Raw genomic sequence first — 25838 nt, 5'->3', positions numbered from 1 at the left:
TTGAAGTCATGGTGATTTACTACAGGAACAGGAATAATAAATATGTCTAAGTGGCTTAGTAGACCAGATACTTCCACTTGAGATTATGCTTGGTTGATGGAATAAATCGCAGTATTCGGTTTTTTTTTTCCAGTTGAACCTAGAGGATAACTTTTATCTCACTTATAATTCAACTCTCTGTGTTTGAGTAACTCAGTACATACACTGTTCAGTCATACTGAATTCAGTATAACTAAATCATTTTCTGTTGATCTAGAGTAGAAAGCATGCTGTGATCTGTGCCATGACCATTACTTGTCATGTCTATGAGAGAACTGGAATGACTAACATCGGTCTTTGAAGACTATTCGTATATGCAAGCTGTACTTATGATTTAATTTGCTTTATCAAGATTGCGCATCTGCTCATTAAAATGTCACCTCTTGTCCAAGCTGGAAATGATGTTTTTTTCCACTGAAGAGCTGCAGTTCTTCTACTCACCTCATACACTAACCACAAAAAAGAGGAGTCATAATTCATAACTGGAGATGGAGCTAATCCACTCTTATTTCCCTTCTGTTTAGTAAGCTTCAGCAATTGAGGAGATACAGCAATAGATGGTGAAAGGCATGCTTGCAACCATGCTAATAGTAAAAGCCCTACACATACCAAAAATCAACTTGCTATTTCTTTTCTTCTCTAATCAGCTCTACAAAATAATGTCGGAGAAACAGAAACAAGGCACAATAATTGAAAGAAAGTTGATACAAACATAAGGTAGCTGATAGAAACAGAGTGGTCTTATATGTGTATAATAAGGAAAATAATGGTTTAATACTTGTACTGCAAGAGTTTGCTTTAATGCCCATAATCATATTAGGTAGAGTCAGCTACATTTCAGTCAAACTCTTCATAGTGGGCCCTATTTACATACTCATTTCCACTAAAAGGAGTGTAGATTCCACATTATTACCTGAATGGGCTGAATAACATATTTATATTCAAAAAAATACAAATATTGAAATAATTTATGATCACTCTGTGATGGCAAAGGATTGAAAGCACGTGAATATTCCAAACGCACCAAGCGTGTCCTTTCCGATTGTTCAGATTTCATCTGGGCAACTAAAGGATCACACTGCATTCATTACCAGCTTTTTGTCTTCTCATCCTTCTGTAGAACAAACCTCTTCAAAATATGACAACCAGCTTGCTATATTGAAAGTATCCTAAATGTATAGGTTCTTATCCAGACAGCTAGGTAATATTAAGAGTATATAATAAATACATAATTAATGATATATTATGAATTAAGAGCCTATAATGAAAGAAATCATTGCATGCATAATTCAACCTCTAAAAAGCCTCTTGCCTAAACAAAAGTAGGTGGAAATAAGGCTTTTGGATTTATCACTGTTTGCCTACTTTATAAGACATAAATTTTTTAAGCTTAGGCTCTTTAGCTTTCAGGATAATAGGAATCAATTAATCTTAATTTAGGATATTTCTATAAGATCAGGATCTCAGAGTTAATATAGGAGTTATGTAGGCATTGTATAGTCTTGTTGTCCATCTATTAGTAAATAGCACATTATGTTTTCTTTTCCAAGTGATATCTGGCCATTTATTTCCTCATTTGCTCATCTGCATTTTTTACTTTTTATAAAAGGATACAAAAAATCTATTTTGTATGCTTAGTTAGGAAATCTGAGATCCTGAACCATTTCTCAGACTCCTTGAAATGTATTGCAAATCACATCTGGTAAGCTGCTTGTTGTGAGTAGCACACCAGAAGCCTGTAGATTTCCAATGATGCAGGAAATAGTTTTGATTTCTTGGTCTTAGCATTTCAGAGTTTGTTTATATCAGCAGCAAACACTTGTTTGCAGAAAGCCTTTTTTTTCCCAGATACGAGTTTCAATGTGGCATCAGTACAAAAGATTTCAAATGCTGTGCCTTTTTAGCAAGACAATTTTAATGGATGATTTTCTGATTAACTTCCAGCACTTACTTTTGTGTAATTCTTCAGTTCTAATATACTTGGGAGAATAGTAGCCTGTGGAGGAATGTCAAATAAACACGTATTTAAAACAAAAGCAGGGGGAAGTGTAATTTTCTACACCATAACAGGCTGACCATATATTCAGAAGAGGTATTTGGCAGGAGTGTGATTCAATAAGTTATGAATAGCCTCTACCCACTGTTTTACTACACCCCCTACACAGGGCTGCATCAAGCAGCAAAATCTACAACTGCGAATGGGACCTAAATTCCAGGGTTGTAGGAGTCAATATTTGACATCAGCGGGAGAACTACAAAGCTAGCAATGCCCAAGGAAGAAATAGAACTCTAATCAAGACTGAATTAATGTTGATGTGATGATTTGAAACCCAACATGAAAAATAAAACAGTAGCAGATCTGGCCCTATATGGTCTGATATTGCCACCCAGCCTAAGTTGCTGTTGACAGCTCCTAATTTATTGCACCAGCATGCCTGATTGCTGTCATTGTGCCAGAAGTTTGATACTCCTAAAATCTGAATGGGGAAGGAGAGTAGATAATATCTGAAAATAAACCACCAAATGAAAATTTCTGCGAAAGAGGCTTGTTTTCCATATCTTCAGATAAGCAGCTGGAGGTTGCTGAGTATGAATTTCATAAGGATCATATGGTGCTATTAATCCTCAGCATTTTTTTTCCTGTAAATCTATACAATGAAATTAAGCATTTTTTCTTTACCTTGTGGCTTTAGAAACCAAAATGTACAAGGCTAGGGAGAGATTTTGCATTGAAAAGGAGTTTGAATTCCAATTCCCTCTTGTGGCAAAAACCAAAGTCGACACAGGACTTGATCTAGTGAAAAAACAAAACAAAACTGCTGGAAAATCTTGCAGGGATTACAATTGGATTTGAAATAGACCATAAGTCAGCTGCATCAGAGGGGCGTAACAGAGCCTTTTCTCTGTCTTCTAGCCAATGGCCAAAGCAAAATGGTGCAACAGTAACAGCTTCAGATGGCTACAATTTAAGTGAAAGGAGTCATCTTCCATTGATATTCTTCCTTTCCACTTTCACTGAATCAAAGACTCACTGAATCAGAATGGTTACAGTCGGAAGGGACCACAGTTGCTCATCTGGTCCAGATTGCAGAGACTAAAGCAACAGTACAGTACTATGAGCCTATACGCTGATTGCATTGAAGCAAACTTCTTGTTAAAATTTGTATTACCAGTGGTACTACTTGTACTGCTCAATTTTAAGATGGTAGCTAATGAAACTGTCATTTTGGCTCTCATCACTTTGGTTTCTAGTTTAGCATGAGGCCATCTCCAGTCCTCAGGTACTATTAGAAGTACTTTCCTTTAAAACAAACTTCCGTGAAATCACTTCTGTGTCTGCAGGTTTAAGAGCATCGGCACTGTGCTGCTGACATTTTAGGCTTTGGCAATACAATAAAACAATTACATTAGGTGGGGTTTCCCTTCTACTTTAGAGGTCTTGAGCACAACTTCTTCCATCCTGACCGCAGTCACTTGACATTCAAAGCATACTAGGGGCAGATAATGTACTAAAAACAATGACAAATTAATCCAAAATCATTTTGGAAAAGCAATCAATAACAGGCTTTAATTGTTTCGGCCATGTTGGTAAAAAAATTCTTTAAATCTACTAAATCTAGATTCAGCCACACAAATGCCAGTTATTTCAAGATTGCAGGACCAAGCCTGTTAGCACTGGGTGCTCTATTTATATTTTCATGATAGTACAGGGTTCAATTCATGTGTTAGTTTATTTATGTCCAAACATGCAATAGAATTCAAACTGACATGGCATACAGTCACTTTAGAAATGAGCAAGCTATGTTGAAATGAGGGAGGCCTTTGAGGTGTAATATGCTATTAAGATAAGATAGCAGAGAAAGACCAGCTAAAAAAATACTGTAAAACATGTTTTTCTTGCATTTATTTTCAAAGTCTTTGTTTTTGTTTGATTGCTTTATCTCCCTTCATGGCTCATAAGAATGACATCTGTTCTTACTGATAACCTGCAAACTGCACATCTGCTATCAGAATTTCATATCAGATACCTTCTGTCTCATCATGGCTTGCTTGTTTATATAATTCAGGTGCTATGTTTGTTTTTGAATATATAAGCTCTTTGAAGCAGATATTTTTATAAGATCTTGAAGTGACCTGGCTCTGGACTTAAGGTTTCCTACTGTCTCTCTGTCTAATTATACCTATATAAGTATGTGTGTGTTTTTGTAAATATATAAATTTATAAACAAGTTGCTGAAGCTGAGTTGTAAGAAAATACAAGTGAAATTAATTTAAGTTAATTTTGCATCCTTAAGTTGGTCTGACTTTGAGCATACATGGGGCATAAAGCCTGTGTCCTATTGAAATCTGACTGTTCTTCATCCATAGCAGGTGGTTCAAAGAAAAACAGTCCTTAGTGTACTTTAGCTTTGGGCTGTCTCTTTCCAGAGAGATCCATAAACTTTGCAAAACAGATGGCTATATTGACAGCTTGCCAGAAGCCTAGGGACCACACTTAGTCTAAATAAAAACATGAACAAAATCACTATTTATTTATACTCATGACACATCTAGTAACTGAATTAAACTGAACTGCTGCTGTTTAAACCCAACAGTGATGAGTTTTATTGTAAAAAGGTGGGGGTAAGTGGTGATGACAGTCCTAGTTTAAGACCTTTTCAGGTAGTATCATAGATAACCCTTTCTTGATAAATAAAAAGGGACCTAAGTAGAAACCACTTAATCAAGCATGATGGCAGTGCATGCTTCAGTTCTCTGAAGGGAGGAAATGGGATTTCCTGGCGTGGTGTGCCAATGTGAAATGCATTACATAGTACTGAGGGAGCTCCTGGCCCACCCAGTGCCAGGAGGCTCATGTAACAGTTTTGCTAACATGGCTTTCAGTGCAAGATACTGTACTTCTTTAGCTCATTAGCCTGTGTTATGAATACACGGGATACAGGGGAAAATATGCTGTAGGCACTGGTGTGTACTAGCTATGTCTAAGATCAACAGCTTTGCCTTTATTCAGTGAGAATCAAGCTAAAAATAGAGGATGCATTCAGCAACCCTTGCTTTCTATACCTTTCTCCTGACATTCAAATGTAGAAAGATTTTTTGATTTTGTCTTCAGGCTTTGAGTTCTCCATCCAACCTTGAATATCACCAGGAAGAAATGCCACCTGAAAGGAACATACATCAGAACATAACATACTGTAGCTGCAGTTCTTAGCAGGTTTTTGAGCAGCTGCTGTAACTGAAGGAGTCAAATGTCTATCAAACAAATGCAGCAATACAGACCAAAAAGTTTTGTGCTGGTAGGAGGCTGAGTACACTTTGTATCATACATTTTACTCCTTATGCTTTTCCTCTTGTTCAAACAGCAGGAGTTCAGGGCAAACAGCCAAGATGGATTCAGCCCTTTGCTGAGGCTGATTCTACAAGCCTGACATCCTTCCACAGGCATGCCTTTGCACAATGTGGTTTGATTGACACTTCAGTGTGATGACTCATAAACTCAATATTTGGATGTTATGTTTACTGGTTGCATGAAAAAATGAAGATTCCCTACTAGTGTCTTCTAAGCTGCATGAAGCCTCAAGTGCAGCCTGACCCAGAGCTGACCTTAGGAGTTGGCAATAAAGGTTTCTGGTTAGTTTATCAGGCAGCAAAGGGATCTGTCTGTAGGGTGAAGTTTGGGGCTCCTGTGCAAAGTACCGTTGGAAGAGGGGATCTTTACTGGAGTTCTTTCTTTAACTTTAAAATCCACATGTAGAGATTTATCTTTTAATGACTGATGGGATTTGCAAGGAATCCCACTGCTATCATCCTGGACCTTGCAGGCTAAAGTACTCTTGGCTGCAGGGATGGAGCTGATGATAAGCACTTGCTTCTCCAGTGTACCACACAGCTTAGAGAGCTGTTTCGTCCCTCACTCTCAGTATTGTGAATGGTCCTCCTGAAGATGAGACAAAGTATTTCTGAGAAGTGCTCTTATTAGGTGGGTGCCTGAGCCTGCATCAGAGAAGCCTTATTACTGTGTTGCCAAGGACTGATTGGGCTGGGAGTTATCTACCAGATTTTACAGTTACTATCTAGTAGGTAATAATTCCTGTCACAAGTGCTGTGACCCCTTAGGTCCCACTGTCCTCTAAGCTCTAGTAAGTTTTATTGTTAAGGGATTTCCAGCCCATCCCAATTCATTACCCTGGAAACATAAACAGAAGCATTACTGAAAATGTCTAATAATGAATTTAGCCTAAGCATCCTGCTGGGAGGTAGAGGAACATTATTATCCCTGTTTTACAGTTGAAGAATAAGTTGCAGAGTTCAAAGCTGTCCACTGGATCTCCTTCTGCCAAGTCTATTCTGCCTATATGACAAGGCTATTAACTTGAATTCCTCTTCTGACCACTAATACAACAGAATCAATTGCAAGATAGGTGGTCTCTCATATAGTCAGATTTGAAACCTTTGAGGCTCACTCTAAATTAAAAACAACAGTTTAAATCCTGCCCATAAACTTGCCAGCATTCACTAGAGGTTTCTGCAGCATCACTTTAATAGACTCTCTCTGTGAAGCACTGTTTATTAGAAGGTAGAATGCAGCTGCTGTTGCTTAAGTATATCATCTCTATATGCAGCTTCCTTGCAAATCCCAGAGCAACAGTTTAACGTGACTGAAAGCCATGTCCTTCTCACTGTTTCACAACAGAGATGAAAAAGTCATGAGTATCTCAGTTTTCCATGTAGCTATAGCTATGCTGATTTTAAGCATTGAGAAATCAAGGCATTAACTTAAAAGTAATGAGATTTTAAACAGATTCAGTTCACTGAAGCTCTCCGTGTTTTGTATGAGGAGGGTTCATGTTTTTAAGTATTCAAGAGCAAAATAACTTTAGTTTGGGTGTGGTTCTTCAATATAGGAGAAAGTATTTGTATAATCTCTTGAATCCTATTGCGTGGATTTCAGCAAACCAGCACAATTCTGTTAAAGTTGAACGGTATGGAAAAATCTCTCTTGCAAGTGCCTTAAACTCTGAGTTGGTTGTCATAGAAAAGCAGATGTTGCCAGTGGTATAGAAATTAAGAAAATATCTCATATGGGATAATGGAACAAATAAAACTCTTTGGCAAATTGTAAGTCAAATGAGGCAAGTTCAAAGAAAGCTTGATTCTATATGCTTAAACGATGAATGCTACTCAGAAGAAAAATACTGAGGGAAACATTATTTTGTCCAGTTTTATGCTATGTAATACTTCTCTGTTAACTCAGGCAGATGAAAAAAACTTGTAAAGTTATAATACTGTAGTTTGGGTAAGGAAGCAGTGTAGAATGTGGAAGAGACATTTTGAAAGGGTTGAAAAGAAAAATTCTATTTGGAGCCTGTGCCCATGTGAAAAGAACTAGCAAAGAGACTCAAAACATAAAGCTGAACTCTCTGGAACCAGACTTCAACATGGCAACCAACACGTTATACAAGTCAAAGATCTGCAAAAAGAAATGCACTAGATGCAGTTTGTAAGTTTGGGTAATACTCATCATGAACAAAAAGGACAATTATACCTCTCACTCAGATGAATGATTTTTTAGCTCCAAGTAGGTGCAGTTTCATTGAAAGATGGGCAGGTTTTCCTATAAAATTGAGGCTTTAGTGTGACAGTGAAATGCAAGAAAACCCTCAGGTAGATTAAAATTCAGGACACAAGTAGGAACACTGCCATTAGAAGAGTACATGAACCGCTTGTGACTAGGTATTAGTTTAGAAGACACACAGGAAGGTGCTAATGATAAGCACATCCAGGGTTGGATTAGAAGTCCATAAAGCCTTTGATCTCACGGAAGGGGGGTGTGTATTAGAGTAGAAGACAAATGTGGTGGGTGAAGAGCCTTTGATAGTGTTTTCTTGAAAAGAGAGTAATAATCAAGGAGAGAACAGAAGTATTCAAATTTTCCATGCATTAAGTTACTGGGGGAAAGTGAATTATAAAAACAACAACATTTCTGAGAAGGAAGGGTGTTGAGGTAAGGCAAATGCCACTTAACTGTGTATACGTCATAAACCTGCAGAATTCTGCTAGGCACTATATGAAGAAAAAAATCCATGCTTGTGCATGCATCACTTGCTAGATTTTTGGGTTTCTCACTGTCGCTTGAACAAAGTGTTCCAAAGGGTTTCATAGAAAAAATAAAATTCAAGGAACTAGGAAAACAGTTTCTTAGTGACAGGAAAACAAAGTAAAGTGGTATAAAGATGGATTATTTTGGAAGAAATTTGAGCTGCTGCATAAACAACAAATTCAGAGTGCATTTATAAGAAAAATTAAAACTGTGAGTTGCATGGTTAAAGCTGGCAAAAGGCAGGGATTCTGTGTCTATCTACAATGGTTCAGTGACAAACTATGCAAAAAAAAAACCCTGAAAAAAGTGCTTACTGTGCTTGCTCAAAAGAGTAACCTGAGTGTGCTATTTGGAATAGATATCCAGAGTACATGAGAAACTATTTTTAATAAACAGTTTGAGAGATGACAGTTAATTAAGCTGCAGCCAGGAAGGATGTGGAATAATGGCATAATGAACCTTATTCTGTTACACTTGTGCTGTCAGCTAGGTCCAGGAAGAAGGCTTAAAATGGGAGGCACTGGAAAGCCTTGGGAAACATGAAACTTGTCCCAAACTATTCCTTGCTGAATCAATAGGTCTTGGGGTTTGTACTCAAATGTTAGGATAGCCTATTGCAGCTGTGGGCTAGCATGTGAAGAAAACCACTAGTTAAGGCAAGTATTTATTTGAACTGTGCTTCTTTAAAAATCTTGAATACTGTGCTTGAGGGATTTGAACTTTTGATTAGAAGTGAGAGCATAGATGAAGTGGATGGGGGCTGGAGTGGATGGGGGCAGGACTGAAACTTTGGAACAATTAGACATCTATTTTGTTTTTCTTTAGAGTAATTTACCAAATTCTTATACATTACAAGTGCTGCTGTATTTTTCTCCAGCTTTCTGGTCATGTAGCAGAGATGTGCCAGGATTGTGCTAGGTCTTGAAAGGACCTAGGAGCATCTAGGCCATGTTTATAAGCCTGGTCCATGGGCAAACCCTGTTCAGGTGTAAAGGACTCCTAGACAGGAACATCCTACCTAAAATACTGGCTTCTGCTGTTTCAGCATTTGAGGGGCATAACTATTTCTAGTGTTACACTCCTGAAAGATACCCAGGATAAAAAAGGTGCTGAACTAGAGATGGGTTGCTAGTTAGAAAAGTCAAGGAACTATTGTAATTTCCTGTGTTTACGGAGCAGTACACCTTATGTGTAAATTCTACATTAATGGCATGAAGTGGGAAGAAGTTGATGGCACTGGCTGGGAGCCAGAAGTCCTGTTTTTGCTCCTCCATGGCAACATTTACACCAGTCCAGTGAATAAATGTTTGTTAAGATATTATAAAATTGCAATAATGGCCCAGTGTCTCCATCACTTTATGCCAAATTCAGGGCAATTGTTGGTAGCAATGCTAACTACCCTTAACTACCCTGCTGCCAGGTTCTCTAGTGGGAGCTTTTCTCAGTCCCTGAGGCATGAGCTCTTTAAATTTGCTTTAAAGCTATAAATACTAACATATATGTGTGTCCAGGTTGGGTAGGGCACCTGTTTAAGTGCCTTACTAGGTGGCCAGTCACTTGGACAAACAAGAGTGCTATTTTGTAAAGAACAAGGACACCTGTAACCCCTACAGTCACCAGCACAGGTCAAAGCAAGATCCCCTCCCCCAAAGGTGAACATTGAATCCTGATCATCACCCACATTCAGAGCATTTATTTTAGCTTCTCTTACCCAATAGCTTTTCCAATTTACACCTTTCTGTACCATAAATCTAGTTTCTGTAAAACCAAAGCTTTTTTTCTCTGAAAATTTTCAATATATTAGACCCAAACTGATTAGTCATTTGGGATGAACAAAACGACACCTTCTTGGTAAATGAACCATTTGTCAAAGTTACCTGCCTAGATCTAGTTGTGAAGGTCTTAGTTATGGTTTCATTGACAAAGGCAGTAATGATGACCTCAACAGCACTGCTCCTCATGAGGCAGAGGCCCTTACTCATGTTGTGTGGTAATCACAGCATGGCTTTCAAAGCTATTTCCTTGAAAACTGTGTCTAACAAACAAGCTCCTTCAAGCATTTGCAATCTAAAAGGGCAAGCAAGCCCCAGAAGTGGAGAATGCCAGTCTTTATTTGCACTCTACTGTAGAAACTATAAGCCTCTGATCACAGATCCAAGCTGTTTGTCTGTAAGCCTGCTGATGGCAGGGAGCTCGGTGCACTCTGGAAGCTGAACTAGGAGAAATGACGATGCATACTGGTAGATGATGCACAGCGAAAGGAATGGAAAGCTCAGGGGAGGAAATTATGACAGATAGAGTCAAGAGCAGAGCTGAGAATCTGGCACTTGAGGAAAAACCTAAATGAATTGTGAAAGTCTCCTACAGTAGAGGATGCAGCTGTCTTATGTTGTACACCTAATATTCCATCTTCTGGAGCAAAAGATCTTTAATGAATGCTGCCAAACTTGCTCTCCTTGTCTTGCATGTAGAACACGTTATGTAGAACAACACTCATAAAATGGACTCTTTCCAATATTTCTCTTCCTGAATGTCCTGTGTCAGTCTTCCTCAGACTTCCTTTGGTCTTCCTCTGGGGAAAGTGGTCAATTTTCCAACCTCACCCTCACCAGCACAGCTATGCACACCAGTTAGGTCCACCAGTATATCTTAGAATTTTTAGATGGGAATTAAAAAAAATTCAAACCACTGATAATGCATATTCTGTCCTTCCTAATAGCTTCAAGATCTCCTATTTCCAAAATAGCAATACCAGCTAAAACTGGACTTTGGATAAATCATTAACAGGACTACAGTTGGGTCACATAAAATATTCACCTCATTCATTTGATAGAGTGATTAAAGGAGAGTGACTTAAGATCATTTTAATGCAGGTGGGCGTACTCTTCACAATATTGATTCAACTACTCTATATGCTGGTAACTCTGGGTATTCCTGGTGTTGCCAAGTTTATTTGCAATAATGCATACAGAGTCTTCTAAAAACTAACAGATTATTAAACACAGATAAAGTACTGTTACCTTATAAGAGAAAGATACCATGAGTTCATATTAGTAAATATTAGTCTGAATTACATCTAAACTCTTGGTTAATACTTGGCTCATAATGGGGGCAGGATGATAAATGTAAATGCAAATAGAGTTGCCTACCATAAGTGGCTTTCCCTGAGCTTTGAAAATTCACCCCTTTCTTTCTAAAAAAATTAAATAGGAAAAAAACCTGTTGACTGGGGTTGGATTTATCGAATTACTTATTCCATTATGACATAACATATATTATTAATGCAGATTTTAATTTTATGCATCTAATTTATTGCTGTTTAGTCTCCTCTCTCTTGGCTATCCCCACACAGTTTAGATATATTGAGGGTATAAAAGTAAAAAATGCTGTGTATCAGAGTTTGTCATCTCCAGTTTTTTTTCTTCTGCTGATAGGTAGCTAGCAAATTTTGTGAGTAAATAGCTCATTAATTTAGCATCTTTGGTAGTTGGTAACCCCCACATAATACATATATTCAGCATTAGCGCCACTATTCATTATGACCCCCAGGGTAACAAAAGGATATGGAAACTGAACACTCATGAGAGAACCTTTAAATGAATAGTAGAGAGTAAAATTCTATGTACTTTTGATTCTTTTTACAAGTCTGCTTCTTTTAAGAGAAGAGTTGGCCAGAAAACAAGAACTATTTGAGGTTTAAAATAGACAACAATTTTGCTGTGGAACGTTCACATGACCTTTTAGAATGTCTTATAAGTATTGATTCATTCTAGCATACCTAATTTCTTGGGTAGAAAACTAATTTCTTGGGTAGAAAACTTTTCTTAGACTGTGGGGAATTTTATACTCAAGATTTCTTTCCTTTATAGCGTTTTTCTATCTGTCTTAATATTGGCATTTAATACAAAAATACATAAAATGGGTAAGATGGTACAGCTCTGACAGAGCAGAAAACATTAAACCAGGTAGAAGATGGAGTCTGAAGCTTATGTCTTCCAGAATCCCTTCAAGTGGTCAGGCTATTAATTACTTAGGTTTTGGCCAACCCGTATATTGTGGACTGGAAAAAAAAATAACCAATAGTGCTGGCATAGAAACCTGCATGATGATTTGATAAATTGTCAGTACCCTAAAACTTTTTCTTGCTCTTGCACAACCTGGAAGTGGTTGTCTTCTGAAATCAAAATTAAGCAAGATTTAATAAATTGTTAGGATTTTAATGATTTTTTTTAAATTCAGTATGTTTTCTTTTTTGTTTAACTTGCCTTGAAAAATATAGAGGATGTGATTCTTATCTAAGCACAAGACTTGTAACTACCACAATTCAAAATCAGAAATTAGATTAAACTATGCTTCTAAAGTCAGTAAGAAAGCACATTACCCAAGGATTATGAAATCTTTCCCTTCCTTGCTACACTCAATAAGGATTTCTTTCTAATTATTGGCTGGTGTAAGTTTATTGCTGAGTGTGTGAGGAAAGAAAAGAATTACTTAGAAATTACAAACTGCATTAAGTTTAGAGTTTATAAATCCTTTTAGACACACTGTAATCATTCAGTATCCAAAGTGCTGATGTCTTCTGGAAAATTCTCTCTGTCAAAGAAAAATAAAAAAATAATACTATTAGTCCTTAATTGTGGGTGTGGAATTTGCAGTTCTGGCTCTGACTTGAACTCCATTACACCTAGTGATACTCATGCACTGACATATGGATACACCCTCAGTTCAGCATCCTATTTCTATTTGGCCCAGTTAACTCCTAGAAAAGCAAACATTTCTAAACCAGCATAATTTTCTGTGGTTCTGGCATGAAGTAACTAAGCCACAGCATCTGATGATGTGAAAGTGCTCAGCTTTCCCTGCCTTGCCCAAGTCAAGCGTCAGTCTTCCACATGTTTTCGTGACACAGTCTTGTAGGAGTCAGCAGAGTGCTGTATAGACTTTGGCCCAAACAGCTGGATGACTGACTGAATCTGCTCACTGACTTCAAATCACATGTTATCAGTGAAACCTTTGCTGCTGTGTTTCCTTTCATTGTGTCCTTAAGCTGACCATTTCCTGTTCATGTCCTTTAAGCAGAGAATATGCAGAAGATCAGGGTCAGCTCCAATGCTGCAAACGCTTCACTTATGGTTTGGGAAGATAAAAGTGTTGTTTTAATAGGCTTTGAACAAATATAAAAGTTGCCTACACTTATTTTTTTTTTCCTAATCTGTCACAATGAACTGATCATAAAAATTGCCTACATCATCAATTTTTAGCCAATATTGAACCAATTTTTAAAAGTGTGATGTGTAGTTGCAGCTGGATAAATGTAAGCTATTGCAATCTGGTGGAGAAACCAGAATGTTTTCTAATGACCCTACACCGTAAACTAAGCCAAGTAGATATAATGATTCACCCCAGGAAGATAAATAATTGCCTGGAAAAATGCCAAAACATTTTAATTTGTAACTCCAACATGTCTCTCTTGGAACCCATTGTAGGGTGTCTGGGTTACAAAGTTATTTTCCAAATTGTTATATAACTTCATAATTTGTTATGAGGTTTTTTCTTTTCTCATCCAGCTCACATATGCATGTGCTTAATTTAGACAAAATGTTTGCTTTAAAATAGCTACCTGAAAATCTTCTACTATAACACCATGGGGGGGAAATTACCTTAGTTGTGATTATCATTAACACTGAAGATTTCAAATTCGAGCTGCAGCAGGTGTCAGGGGGCTACTTGTCACCACAGCTTGGAAATGTGACAAATTGTCAGAGCTGGTTGGATGTCGTAGGCTGTTATTAGCCATCTGTTTGAAGCTCTGGGAGGGTCAGCTGCCTGGACTTGACCAATGCCACCCCTCAATTACAGAATTTACAGTTTCAGCCAATTTAGAGCTGATTTTGTTTACTGTTTAGAAAAGAAAGAATGCGTCACATGGTGCTGGGATTGTGCAGGCTTGTTTCTGGCATTTTGTGGAAACTGTAGTATACAATTTAGGATTCAACTGCCTAAGTCTCCCCTGGGCACAAAGTGGGTGTGAGTCTGTGCCCTGTTCTGAGTACTCTCTCTTGTGACTTTCAGCTGGAAGGAGAAGTTACTGTTTGCCTGTTTATGTTCATTGTATGTCATCCTTACAGCAATAGACACAGGGCACTCTTGCCAAGTGCCTCCTCAGCTCCCAGTGCTTTCAAGAGCTCATTTGTTCCCATAAAGGTTCCCAGACAAGTCACTCATTCCTCTGAAATTTAAAAGTTCATTGGTTAAAAAAGGTTAAATTTAGCAGAATACCAAAGTTTCTTCATGGTCCTACCATTTCCAGGACCAAGTAAATGCTTGAAAACAGAATGGAAAGAACTGTATTTTGATAGATATAACAGGCTTTCTCTTCATTCTCTGAAACACTTTTGAAAACACTCTGGAGCGAATTGGAGTTACTCTGAAAGCCAAAGGAATAGTGATGAGGTTAAGCGAAAAATAAATTATTTTATTGTGTAAGTTGTTAGCTATATTAAATATTTTATTATATTCATAAGACTATAGGGATATTGATAACTCCACTTATATTTTAGAATTTTCTTAGTGTACAAATATGTCTGAAGAATTTATGGTATACTTAAAATCATGAAAAAGTATATAAATTATATTTTACTGTGCTAGAAGAGAAAAAAGTAAAATTCAGTACATTTGGTTCTTGCTTTCTGTGTTATTAGTGTTCTACTTGCAAAGAAGTAGGGCAATGAAAATGGTCTAATAAATTTTACTTTCATCTATTTTTTATAATATAATTTGCCTACTAAATAATAAAAATGGACAGGATCATGTACTGTGTCTTGGAATGTTAGTCAAACTCATTCTACACCTCTTTGCCATAATTGGCTTGCACCACAGTTTAAAATACCTATCATGAACTGAGCCTTTAGTATCACCTCCTTCTTCTGTGATTATAGCCTCCAGAGTTCTGTCAGAGTATACTAATACAATATGAATTGATATGTGCCCCATAATTTTGTTGGAAGATCGGGCAAGAGAAAGCTCTTCTGTTCAGAATTGTATAGGACTTTTCTAGAACAAGCCTGGATCTTTCCTTCTACTTGTACTATAGTGCACTGCTGGACCTCAGAGCCAGAAAAGCTTTAGCAATCAATAAAATAGCAGTTTATATGTCTTGTATACGATGTGTATCAAAATATAACATGGGCAATTCTGACTACAAGAGAGCATAGTTCCACTGAGAGTTTCTGGTAAGATCATGCAATAAATCAGGAGGGGTTTTCACAGTTTAAAGAATGTTAAGCTAGAATTCAAGATTCTTAACTAAAGTTACCAAGGTTTTACCTCTACAGTGAATTCATTATGCATTAGACCTATATTGTATGTACACGTGTGTCTCTGCATGTCCTGCCTATCTCTCAGTGCAATTCCTGGGTTTGTGAAACTATATGCAAGATTTGGTGATCCTTTCTTTAGTGCTTGAAACAAAGATTTCTTTGAAGCAGCATTTTTTCCTCACTGAAGTCACTCATTTCCCACCTTTCCAGCTTCTTTAGCATTCACAGAAACAGGTGTTGGGAAATTTCCATTAGCCTGCACTGTTTCCACTGTGGTAGAAGAGTATGACTATGTTATCACATATCAAGCCAGCCAGGTTTTCCTTGGATGGTAAAGTGAGCAAATGCAGCTCAGTCGAACTTTGGGAAAAATCAGTTGCAAAACCAGGTTAGGGACAGGTTGAGGAGTAAGTTTTAGACTGAAAGAGGGTCAATTTAAACTAGATGTTAGGAAGAAATTATTTTCTGTGATGGTGGTGAGGCACCAGGGCAGGCTGCTCAGAGAAGCTGTGGACGACTCATCCCTGGCAGTGTTTAAGTCAAGGCTGGATGGGGCTCTGAGAATGTGGTTTACTGGGACATGCCCCTGCCCATGGCAGGGGAGTTTGGAACCAGATGATCTTTAAGGTCTCTTCCAACTCAAACTGTTCTGTGATTTTGTGAATCTAGGATAAGATTCTCAACAAAATTATGTAGTTTTGTATTAATATGTTCTACACCTTTTTACTAATGTAGGGAGATTAATTACGGCTTACACCTCAAATATTTTGTCTTACCTAGGTACTCTCCATCTATTCTAAATAGTAATGGAGATGTATATAAAGCACATAGTATTCAGAGTCTATGCCTATACATCTTGGATCTTCCCAGGGAAAACAAGGAGGGAAGAATTTTATAGTAAGTGCATATCAGATAAGAAATAATAAATGAATTCTCACTTGTATGACACTTGCTAAGAAATTGAGATTGAATCAGTCTACATAATCTGCCTGTGTAACTCTCATATACATTTACAAAAATTCCTTAAATTTTAGAAAAGCTTGTTTTAGTGGAAAGGAGACTAGTAATTAGGATGTCACACAAAACAAGTAACTGTCTTATTGTCTCACTGGGCATTGTAATATATGTATTTGTTGATTCACTGGGATTCATGGACATGTACTTGCTTAAAATCAGTATGACTGATCAGAACTGTAATTGGATGGATTTAAAAAAATTCCTAAACTGAGAAAACACTTCCAGGGAAAGAGAAAACTAATATATTTGAATATATTTTATAACATATTTATAATGTATTTTAATGTAGAGGTGAGAGAGAGTTTGATCTTTTGTGTGTGTGTGTGTGTTTGTATGTCTGTTAAACTCAGTGTCTTTCATTTAAAACTGAAAACTAAAGAAGTGGTTTCTTTTTTGTTGTTGTTATGTAGTAAATATTGTCTGGTATTAAAGATCTGGTTAATAAAAGATTTTTACTTAATTGGAGCAAGGAGTGTCCAAAGTCATCTTTTGTCTGTGGAAGGATAACTGATTTGTAATACACTCTCCCCTCAAAGGGAGCAGATTTATATTTCCTAGTAATAGTGGAATGTCTGGACCACATAATGAGTCTTAAAAACCCTGTTTTGAAGAAATCTCTGCCAATACTGGATTGTCACAGTGATGTTTCTTTTTCCTTCTGTTTTTCATGCATTATTTGGGAGGACCACACAGCTTAGGGAGCAGTGGTGTACCATAACTGCAATTGAAGTAACTGCAGTCTGAGAAACTGTGAGCACAAGGAAATGGAAGATATTTTGGTTGGAATTACTGAGGATTTACGCCCCAAAGGCTGCAGAAATGTTTATGTTTGTTTACATTGTAATGATTGTGGGTTTCCTGTATCTGCTGTGATCCAGTATTTGAACTGGATGGATACTCATAGGATGCTACCAGTCATTGATTATGCTTAAATGTTATCCAAACACAGCCAATTAAGTACTTGTTATTGCTTGTTCCTTTTGTTTCAAAAACCATAGCTTGATCTGCTAGAAGTCCATAAATATAAATACCAGATTTTAAGGCTTTTGCTCTGAATCTGGAGTTTTTAGAGAGTAGAACAAATTTTGTTTTAAAACTTGGTAATACTATTTCAAATCTAAGTGTGGGACACTTTTCTGGAGAACAACTAAGTTTCATTATTAAAAACAATAAAGACCCCATCAATCAAATTCAGCATACTAGAAATCAATGAAGAACAAAACTATAACAGCATCAGACCATGCCAACAGTGTTAAGCACTAATTGGCCTAGTTTCTATGTTATGACATTAATTGCAACTTGGCCATGTCTGTCAGGTTGGGCTGAACAAACACTAAACGTGGCATGAATATAAAATATCTGCTATGAACTTATTTGGCTTGTTATTATTTTTAACTGTTAAGTTTACAGGAATATAAAAGTCAAGAGTAGAAGCTCACATTTCATAATTGCATTCTCTGTTTCAAGTAAGATCCACTTTGAATGTTTCAAAGTATATTAACATCTGTCAATAATTCGTACTCTAAATTTTGACGATAGTGTAATAAAATAAATCAGTGAGCAAAGTAATGTAGATGTCTCCATGTGCTGACTATGCTTAGAAGTATATTTACATATGAATAGGCCAATCTTTATGCAAAAGCATACCTTGAACTGCACAAATTATTCACAAGTGCATTTTATGAATTGAACCTCATTACCCTAAATGACACTGATCCAAAGACACTTCACATTGCATTTTGCTCTCACACTCACTCACACTCATATATATGTGTATGTGTGTGTGTGTGTGTGTGTGTGTGTGTGTGTGTGTGTGTATGGTCATCTTGAACAATTTCATATAGCAATTACGACTTTAAGCATTGGCAGCACTTCAGGTCAATATGTATTTCAGTTATGTGTGTTGTGTTACTCTTACATGATGGGGCAATTTAAATCCTGGATGTCTACCCCTTCATGAATTTAAGCTGAGGCATTCTCATTATGCAAACACGCACTCTTTTATTCTCCTTTTGTAGCTTAATTACATACTGCAGTCTTCTCCCCAAATATCTAATTTCACTGAAATTGTTAGTAATTCTATCATGACATATGCAGATATACTTGGGAAAATACACTGAATGTTTGGAATGTCCTTGTTAGTGAACTGGAAAACTGATGTCAAATTTATCTTTTGAAGAGTGTGAATTGTGAGTTTAAAGTGTAAATAGGATGGTTTAAACAGTCTAGTTAATTCAAGTCCCTGGAACCAGTTCCAGTCATCTTGTCATTTTAAAAATCTTTTCTAAGATTAAAAGGTTTTCATTAAGAAATGCACTGGGCAGATTTTGCTCAGAATGTCAATAGCAGCAGCTGCTTTTCCTTTATGAATTATCTGCAAAGACAGACACATTTGGGAGCTTTCAACAGAGGAGAAAACATATTACTTGCTATAGTGGCTAGTTTTCCATTTCACTATGTAGTACCACTTAAGGGTCATCCTGTCCCCTTCCAGAGACATGTTTGCACAAGAATTGTTGAATGCAAAATAATAGGACAGGGAATTCTGTATTCCTGCTTTGTCTGAGTGCAGTGTAGAAGATGAAGTAAGAGTGTACTGAGTGACTAGATGTCCCTCCGAGGAGACAGAAAGTAATCTCCGGACCAGTTATGGATTATAGGCCACAAACTACTGAACAAAAAATGTATTTGAGCTGTTTATTTCAGCCAAGATTTAAGATTTCTCTCTGCTTCAGCTAACTCTTTGCTACTTAATATTTGTGGTTAGTGAGCAGATGACCGAAGAAGGAAAATCAGAGGTTTGAGAAAGCCCTAATAAACATTCATAGGCGTGAGCCTTTGTAAAGTACTCATGAGACTTCTTGTTTTCCTCAAGCATTTTGGCTAAAAAATTACTCACATGTTTTCTGAAAATAAATACAAAAGGTCATAAATACCACTGAGGTGAATTCATGGTTTTACTGTAATACATATCTCTGAGTACTTACTTTGCAGTATTCACCCATGTCTGAATAGTAACAAGGGAACTCTTGGAATGCAAATGTTCTTTATCAGCTGGGATAAAAACCAACAAAATATATGTTATACACGGAATCATGCCTGCTAGATCTGAATCTGCCACACATGCAAAAACAAAGAAAAAAAGTAAAATTGTGGAAGTAAAATTTCATTGTGCCTGGGAAAGGCTGAAGTAAAACAACATTAAAAGTAAATCACATTTAAACTGTGCAAAAAAGTGCTGTATAGACTGCTAAATGCTACTGAGGGACTCGATGTATTACAGCTGCAGATGTTGATTTGTAATAATAGGCCATGCAAATGTTCTTCTAGGGACAAATACACTGTAGAACTAAAATATGACTAATTTTCTTTTGTTTAGAAGTTATTTGTTTATGGTAGAAGCCTCAAATCGGCAAGGAAAATCATTAGACAGGTATTCTTAACCTAACATTGCTGATGTATGCAATTTTAGAAAATTATCTTCAGAAATGTTAATTTTAATAGAACTACTGCTATTCACTAGTTCCTATGTATGTTTTAAATGATTCATCACAGTCCTGCGAGCAGAGCAGGCAAATAGGAGCTCTGGGGACTTACTGGACCTCGTTGACTGAACAGTGAACACCCAGTTTTTCTTCATTCTGTTTTGTACAGAATGCTGAGCTGCTTCTAAAAATTAAATTAAATGTGAATTTCAGAAAGCCTGGATTTTCAAAATCAACTTACATTTCATAAGAGGCTGTTAATAAATGTATGTATGTATTATCCTTTAAATACTTTCATCTATAAATGATTATTCTCATTTTAAAAGAGAAATGAAAATGTAGTATTTAATCAAAAGTACTGACTTGGTTTACTGAGGTTCAGAACGACTGTTGTTCTTGTATCCTTTATAAATGAGAAGTTCATAAGAGTCTTTTAAAGTATTTTTTTATGAAAACAGAGCAAATTAAAATCTGTAGAAAATATTTTACATTATGTACAAAATGGGCAATTCCATAGCATGATGTGAGAGTAAGGGTGCTGTGCGCAGAAATTATTTTTCTCAGAAAAAAATCTGTTGCTGGATTTTTCAAAAACTGACGTATTCTTTCATTCCTTCAGCTGTAGTAATATACTGGTCGTGGATGCATTTTCTGAATCTTTCCTTAAAATTTCTATTGAGCTGGGAAAACTGAAAGTTAAAATCATCAGGGTGACTGGGAGAAAATGATTTACACCTTGTATTCAGATAAGAGCAAAATAACCATTTCCCTTGGACATTCCTGCCATTTTTTGTTACTTTACTTGTAGCAAGGGACATTCTTATTTGAACACCCTTTTAAAACTACTTAGTATGTCCTTCAACGCATACACTATTGATATCAAAACTTCATTGTTTTAGAAACTTTTTATTAGGATTCATAGCCTTTGAACTTTGTATTGTTATCTGCCAAAACAAAATGACAATCAAATAATTCTGCCACTCCTTTTATTCTGTCCTTCCACTTTTTTCAACTTCCTTGCTTTTCATTATTACTGTTACTCTGAAATGACATTATCACAGTGGAACATAAACAAAAGATTAGGTATCTCATCTGGATTAGCTTCACGGCCTCTCTCCTTTTCAGCCCCAAAAGCTCGATGACCTGCTAAAATATGATATCAGCTGCGTTTGCTTTGGCCAGCTTGGTTCACTCGACTTGACACAAGCAAGATCAAACTACTGCAGACCGTCAGCATAAGGGATATCCTTTGAAAAACAGAAGTTTTTCTTCTTTAGGGTCAGACTTTTTTCCTAACTCCTTTCTCCTTTGTATTTTAGATTCCCCTTCCCATCTTCACAGAATGAAAATAAGTCTTTGTGTAGCTACAGTTGTGCTTGCAGTGTTGCTCTATAAAGCAGCAATTATATATTGAGCATTCCAGCAGAAATTAAAAATCTATTTCAAATATAAAAATCAAGTAATGTTTTTCCTCTATCTTAAAATTCAGATCTCAAAATTATGAAAAATTGGCTTTTCAGTTTGCTGATGTTTAAGCAACTGAAAGATAATTCCTGAAAATTATGCTGGTTTCAGATTCGGATATTAACATTACTTTCTTCTGAACTTCATTGCAGAAACAAAAGAATTTTGAAATATTACCCTACTAATAAAGCTAAAAATATGAGCCTGGTAAAGCTTGTTTCAGTGGAAGACAAAACTCTTCTTTACTGGGTGAAGATGTGTAATTGCATGATACTGTCTGTCTTTACATGTACATTCAGAAAAAAAAATATTTGCATGGTTAATGATTACACTTTTTGTGATAATGACAAGTACAGTAAAGTTCTGTCCATCCATCAAGGATACCATCTTTCCCCCCTTACAGACATGTGTCTGAATATTCTATTTGGTCCTGAGGGCATTATGAATTCTGAACAGGGTATGGCTTTCCATTTGATTCATTCGTTCTGCTGGTGCAATTGCTCTGATATCAAAGGATTTTAGGGAACAGCTTAGCTTATGAAAGCTGACTATGATGAAGGTTTTCAAACCTCTTCCACAAGTCTTATGGAGGGAGAGGAATTATGACCTAGTAATTTCTTTTTCTTAATTAATCTGGAAATGAAACTGTGTGTCTGTAGAGCTTGGAACTCTATAAAGATAAAATATGAGACCTGATGAAATGAAGATAGCACTAGAGTTCACAAATTCAGGGTTTAAATAATCCAAATTAAAAATGGAGGTTGAGTTGCTTTTGCTGCTTCAGGCAATTCACTTCGATTTCATGCAGCTGCATAGATTGAGTAGGAACCCAATGACATTACTGAGAATTGAATGTTTTTGGTTGAGCTTTCCTGGGTGAATGCAGAAACCCATTTCCATATAGTGCTTTTTTCACTGTTCTGAAAGATACACCAGCTTTTTCTGTATGCTTGCTGTATGGGAGACTGAGCTGGATACAAAAGGAAGGCCTATATATAAACATGTAGCCTGAGAAGCTCAGCAGGGAATCAAAGAATAAGTTGACCCACTAATAAGTAAGGGGTATGAATTTTATAGCTGTGATGTCTATGAAATCTCTTCAGTGAACTGTGTATGGCACTATTGTGTAATGGTTATGAAATATCCAAGTTTTAGTCTTTGGAAATGTTATAGTTTCCTGAAAAATAACTTCGAAATAGCAGTTATTTTGGATTAGTAGATAGCAAGATAGAGGGAAACAATATTGCTATAAAAGAAATTTTAATCATAAAAATAGAATATAAAGAACTGTAATATACACATATAAGAAAATATGTACATACAAACCCATATCTGGGTTTCTACATCCTGTGTTGTGCAACTCCAGGGGCAATGTTATATGATCCCAGTTTTTGCTTATTGGAGACTTTTAAAATTTATACTCATATTTCACACAGATATTATCTGTGCTTAGGTATGAGGCTTGGTGATTGTAGGTGTTAAGTTTTATATTTACATTATATAAAAGCACAGTGAATTGTACTCAGTGAGAAGCTCCAACTTCTGACTGCTTTTCTGCAACACAGTTCTACCAGTGTCACTTTGTGACAAGTCTGTATGCACACAAGGAAGGAAAAAGCTGTGCAGAAGCCAATAGTTACTGGGGCTGCCGAAAACCCCAGTTAACAAAGGCTCCTGCTGCAAAGCCACAGCATTGGCAGGCAGACACCAGTGGTCATCTGGCAATTGTCTTGGGCTGTGCCCGTTGTTGTACCTCCCAATCCTTCACCTGTAGCCCCATTCACAGGGTCCATTTCTATCCAGTTCCTGCTGTGGACCACTAGGCTGGTTTTTCCTTCACACTCACGTACACTTTCTCAGCAATTCCCAGCAGTGTGCCTATTTTCCCTTTGCCTGCCTTTGAGTTGCACTCTTGACTCCTCTTCAGGGGTACATGGACTTGCTCCTTTAACCTCTGGCAGAAACCTTGTTTTGCTTTCTCACTCATTGTTTCACCTCAGCTGTCTATGCAGATGTGTCTGGCCCCTCAGTTACCTGTGAGCAGCCCATGCTTAGCCACCAGGCTACCTGGTTATGTACTGCTGGAAAAAGCTCTCTCCTCTCCGTGACTGCCAAAACTTTTACTCACGCCTCAGTGGCTCACTCTCACAATAAAAGAAGATTTTACACAGGTAACTAGCACGATGGGAGCCTCACAGAACAACTCTGCATTTATTTTTCTCAAAAAAAACCAAAAAAAACAAACAAAACAAATTTGTTATGTTTCATCAAAGTTGGTGCACAGCCTGACTACAGAAAGGAGCTGGAGTCAGACATTTCACTCTGCTCAGCATTGAGAGTCCTCATGTTGCCCAGGCAGATGGAATATGTGCTTCTCTGAACAATATGTCTTTGTGAGCAGGAATTTCCATCATTAAAAATGCAATTTAAAATGCATTTTCATGTTAAATTTGTTGCCAAAAGTTGTATTAGAGGTGTTTGTTTCCCTTCATGCAGGCTTTCCAGACACATATTTCTTATTTTGAGATAACCAATACTGGCTGTGAACTGCTAATGCATAATGGACTTGCATTTTGCTAGGCATATTGTTATAGCTAATACAACCAACATTGAAGTGGCTCAGTTCGATTACAGTATGCTGCATGCACAAAACCCAACACTTTCAGGAAATAATATATTTTAAAGAGATTCTGTCTGTTCAGTGAACAGTGCCTCTGAAGAGGCAGCCTACTGAGTCAACGATTGCTAACATAATATACCTCTCAGTTTTTATTTTTATGATGTACTTTGTTTTATGACCTAGTGAGCAGCATCCCTCTTCACAGGTGTGGAGGGTTGGAACTAGATGATCTCGAAGGTCCCATACAACTCTCATTCTGAGATTGTATATGTTTATATGATTTTTTACTTTTAGTCTCTATAAAGTTACAGCAGAGTGCAGAGAAGGAGAGTGACTGGTAATAGGGATAGCAAATCTCTGCTTCTGCAAATCTACTGCTTCTTAATCTGGTCCTGGAGATGAACTTCAAGGGGAGAAAATCCCTGCTGTGAGTCAGCAGCTGTGGTATGATAATCACATATATCTTTCCAGGACAGTTGGACTTGTACCACTGTTGTGCAAGACCTAAAGAAAGTAAAATTTTAATTATTAATATGTTCATCTTGGAAACTTTGGAAATAAACCAAAAAGAGTAAACCACATATTCATTTCTGTTGCCCATATGAAATGAAGGCCTGCCACAATTTGGTCAGCAGTTGCATCGTAGAGCAACTCAGTCAAAATATTATTTTGGAGTCTTTACAAAGATTATTATGAAGTAATTCAAATTTAGGGAATTTTTTTTCACTAAATTGCTTTTGGGTAGTAAAAGCTAAAGCTCATACAACACAACAATCACAAAAACGGAGGTAAATTTTTCACTTAGGTTTTTGTCAAACTATTAGAGTTGAGATCTTAGCTTCAACAATTTTTTGATTACAGATAATGCAGACAGGTGATGAGTTACTCAGCACATTTTTTATGTGAAAATGCAACCCATAATTTACATAACTGTTGAGGTAGCAGCATCTGTGGAAGAGTGATGCTCTACAGGCTAAAAGTAATAAAACCTTACTGACTTATGGGGAGAATTGTAAACAGTGAGAAAAATGGACAGAGGCATAAACATGGTTGGGGGTTTGATCTGTGGAGAGTTCTCTAATACATGGAGCAGGGGCTATTCATAAATATAATTGGAAAAGAAATATACCTGTTGTGGACACATGATATTTTTTTCTCTCTTAAAACTTGATTGGAGCTGAGTTTTCACCTTCACTTGCCTGGTAGAGATACTGTGATAAGAAAAAGCAATCTACTATTCCTTATGTCCCTGGCATTCTCAGATACTTGCAGAGTAAGCACAGTGGTACACATGAAAAAAAAGTAAGACAGAAAAAGGAAATCGAGTTCTTGCTTTGTCTTTGATTTCTGTGGAACTGGGTCCTTAAAGTAAGCCTCCTTACAGCAATTCTTAGGAGAGGAGGAGGAGGAGAAAAAGTAGTAACCATGTTACATAATTACTGGAGTCCTCCTAATTAAAAAATATAGCAAGGGCCCCAAGTGGTTTATTGCCTGAACTGGCTGCTGATCAACCTAGAGGTGATCAACCCATATCCTTCTCCCCTTCTCAGCCAAGTTCTGTTACGGCCACAGACAGCAATACTGAAGACACAACTTCTAAAAATATAATTCTGTCACAAAGGAAGATGTTTCATTTGTTCCATTCAGCCACTGTTAGCTTGATACATTTTATTTATTCTCTATTGAATAAATGGAGCATACTAAAGGAGTAGTTTCCTGGATGATAGTTATGCCAGGCTCTGATGAAGCCTCCAATTTTCCAAAAATACCTTACAGATGAGCAGATTCTGAGG

Source organism: Cinclus cinclus, chromosome 5, assembly GCF_963662255.1.
Source record: "Cinclus cinclus chromosome 5, bCinCin1.1, whole genome shotgun sequence".
Classification (NCBI taxonomy): Eukaryota; Metazoa; Chordata; class Aves; order Passeriformes; family Cinclidae; genus Cinclus; species Cinclus cinclus.
The sequence above is the reverse complement of the archived record's forward strand: the minus strand, read 5'-3'. Positions refer to the sequence as shown.